The sequence below is a fragment of the Apium graveolens genome, chromosome 6 (genome assembly GCF_009905375.1).
Source record: "Apium graveolens cultivar Ventura chromosome 6, ASM990537v1, whole genome shotgun sequence".
In the NCBI taxonomy this organism is placed as follows: domain Eukaryota; kingdom Viridiplantae; phylum Streptophyta; class Magnoliopsida; order Apiales; family Apiaceae; genus Apium; species Apium graveolens.
In genome coordinates this window covers 210,557,131-210,560,474 of record NC_133652.1, presented here as the reverse complement: position 1 = coordinate 210,560,474, position 3,344 = coordinate 210,557,131, and the positions used below count along the sequence as shown (strand labels likewise).

The following is a 3,344-nucleotide window of genomic DNA, read 5'->3' as shown; positions in this document are numbered from 1 at the left end:
CAGTTACTCTGACTTGCTTTCAATAACGAGGACCAACAAATCGCAGGAATTCATTATCACAGAATATCGAAGGAAATTTCCAATCCAAGGGAATCAAATAAGAAGAAACAGTGAAGAAGATGTAGGTATGACTGAGAGCAATCATACAAGTACATAAGATAGCCAGTCTTAATACCATATGGTCACAATACATAATTCAGTGGCGTCCCACCAGACCCTTTTGTCACATAGACAAATGGTCACTTCATATGCATTGTTTGCCCCAATCACCTGAAAAGTCACCAAGGAAAGAAACAATGTTCCGATAAGAAATTCACAAGTAGAAAAGAAAGAATCTGATTTGTAATGAGATCAACAGAACCCTAAGTAGCTTACATCGGGTTCACAACTTCCACACCGGAAAGATAAGCGACTTATGGAATAAGAAACAGTTATTCTGGAAACAAAATACATTTCAAGGAAGAAATAGAAGGGCTCAAAATACCACCTCCCGATCTGATCCACATTCACTATGAAACTTGGATGTCATAGCAGCCAATGACTATTATCATACTATCCGAACTCACCAAGGTCACACAATCGGGCCAATAACATCCCTTGACATAGAAAAGGGAATATTTAGAAATAACGTTGGCGTCTTCTCAGCTGGAACAATTAAGACCCGTTCAACGCTGAATCCTCGCAATCAGACTCGAATTCTCGAGAGGGAAACTAGAAATCTCTATCGAACATTACTAATAGTATGTATACGAAGGAAACGTACTCTAGGTTAGGGCAGTTCCAGCCAATCCTCAACAAACGTCAGGGTTACGCTTCCGAAACCCTTGACTAAACTCATAGAGTTGCTCCTCTGATTGAGTTGCTGACTGATAAGTGGCATTTTATACCACTTAGAACGTCTTGAAATGGCTTAAATTGGTGTCTTGAAATCAAGTATTTTGTGTATTTGATGCGTTTTTCTAGTGTTTATGCATTTCAGGGTATTAGTTGCATTTCGGGGGAGGAATCATCAAGAATAAGCCTTGGCATGTGTTCACCATTGCGAGAGGAAAGGAATGGGCAGATTACGACGAAGAAACGGAGCAAACCTGGATTTTTTCCAGTAGAGGCCTGCGCGCCCGCGCAAGAATGCTGAGCGGCCGCGCAGCAACCTGCGCGCCCGCGCAGCTATGCTGAGCGGCCGCGCAGGGTCGGGGAAAAAGATAAATTATTTTAGACTTCTACTTCTGTTTGGCTTCCAACTTCTATGTAATCTGAGTTTTATGGGACTATTATATAGGTAGATTTGAGACGTTTTCACAGAGATTATTAAGGGGATTATGTTTTAGATTGTGTTTTACGTAAGAAGCGAAGGAGATAAGGAAGAAGACCGATTTAGCACACTGCAATGAAGAGGAAGCATATTTTCTTGTGATTCTTGTTTCGTTGTAACGTTGGATGCTAGTTTTCTTGCTTTGACTTATTTACTCTTGTGACGTACTCTGTTTTAATATAATTAGTTTAGTTATTATTTTCTTGTGTTTGTTTATCATGATTTCATATGAACCCATGATGGCGATAAGTTCTATTATGGGCTAATCGTGATCATGGGGTTGCAACGGATTTATTATGGAATTCTTTAGTTAATTGTTTAATACTTTAGTGTGTGATGATTGCATGATATCTAGTATTGGTTGTGCGTATTCGTCTTATGTGCGTCGCGAACATATAAGATAGGGTGTTAATCTCTTGTGAAGCGACGGTGGATCTTGAGATTTAGAACTTGCCATGCTAGCATAGGTTCATGTACGTTGTGCATGATTAGTGGGTAACTCTAACAGTTTTATTTGCCCTATGTAATCAAAAAAGAATAACTTGTGCTTAAATCGTTGTGTTGTCAATTTCTGTAGACATATAGGAACTCAACATAATTGATGACTATTCAACTTTTATCTTAATTGTGGATGCTTGGTAGAATGGTATTAGTACAATGAAAGTTGGCTTTTATCAGTTTCGTGTTATTCGATTAATATCATCACTGTCACATGCTAAAGGTAATAACAATGGCTATAGAAGGAAGTAATAATGAAGTTGTGATCTCATGAGTATTTTATTATTGATAAATTGAAGTGTTAGTTAAGTGGTTAATTAAGTAGTTAATTATAGTTAATATTTAATCAACAATTTTAAGTGTTATTATCTTAACATTGAGAAGTAATCATACATTGGTGAGTGAGTTTAATTAGACAATAATTTAGTCTGAGTCTCTGAGGGAACGAACTAGAAAGTATTCTATATTACTTGTGAACGCGTATACTTGCGTGAATATTAGCGCGTGATTTCGCCCTAACAAGTTTTTGGCGCCGCTGCCGGGGACTCGGCGTATTTGTTTAGTTTATGTACTTACCATCATTGGTCATTAGGACTCAGTGATTAGGACGTAGTAGTTACTTATTTTTTTCGGTTGTGTTTCAGGTACTTTAGCAAGCGTTTATGCAAACTCGTTCTCGTGCTCGCAAGAGGACTTTAGATACAGCTGAGGAGACAGACGAAGTTCTTGATATTCCGGAGAAGTTAGATTTTGAGGATTCGGATTCCGGAACTGAGCAGAAAGAACCAGTAAACATGGGAGATCGTATTGTTCAAGCTGATCCAGCTCTTATGGATTTTTCTCGGCCTAAAATTGATGACATTCAGTCAAGCATCCTTCATCCGGCTATTCAAGCTAACACCTTTGAAATCAAGCCGGGCACTATTCAGATGGTGCAGAATTCTGTTTCTTTTGGAGGAGCGGCAACTGAAGACCCCAACATGCACATAAGGAATTTTGTGGAGATCTGCAGCACTTTTAAGTATAATGGCGTGACTGATGAGGCTATCAAGTTGAGGCTTTTCCCATTCTCACTAAGGGATAAGGCTAAAGACTGGTTACATTCTGAACCAGCTGGGTCCATCACTACGTGGCAAGATCTTGCGCAAAAGTTTCTGGTGAAGTTTTATCCAATGGCAAAGACTGCTGCTATGAGGAGTGCTCTTACTCAGTTTGCGCAACAACCTACAGAATCTATGTGCGAGGCTTGGGAACGCTACAAGGAAATGTTGAGAAAATGTCCACATCATGGAATGCCGGATTGGATGGTGATCACTGGTTTCTATAATGGTTTGGGGGCCCAATCTCGGCCCATGCTCGATGCAGCAGCTGGAGGCGCCTTATGGGCTAAAAGCTATACTGAGGCGTATAATCTTATCGAGACGATGGCTGCAAATGAGCATCAAAACCCAACTCAGAGGATGACGTCAGGCAAGGTAGCAGGTATTCTGGAAGTTGATGCAGCCACCGCTATTGCAGCCCAGCTCCAAGCGCT

General features: G+C 40.1%; 1 non-coding gene across 1 annotated transcript; it reads right to left on the bottom strand.

Moving 5' to 3' along the window:
• Positions 1-2,997: 2,997 nt before the first annotated feature.
• LOC141669559 (small nucleolar RNA R71) lies at positions 2,998-3,104 on the bottom strand. The gene has a single exon (XR_012553833.1). It is a non-coding gene; the product is annotated as a small nucleolar RNA R71 (small nucleolar RNA).
• Between the last annotated feature and the right edge of the window lie 240 nt (positions 3,105-3,344).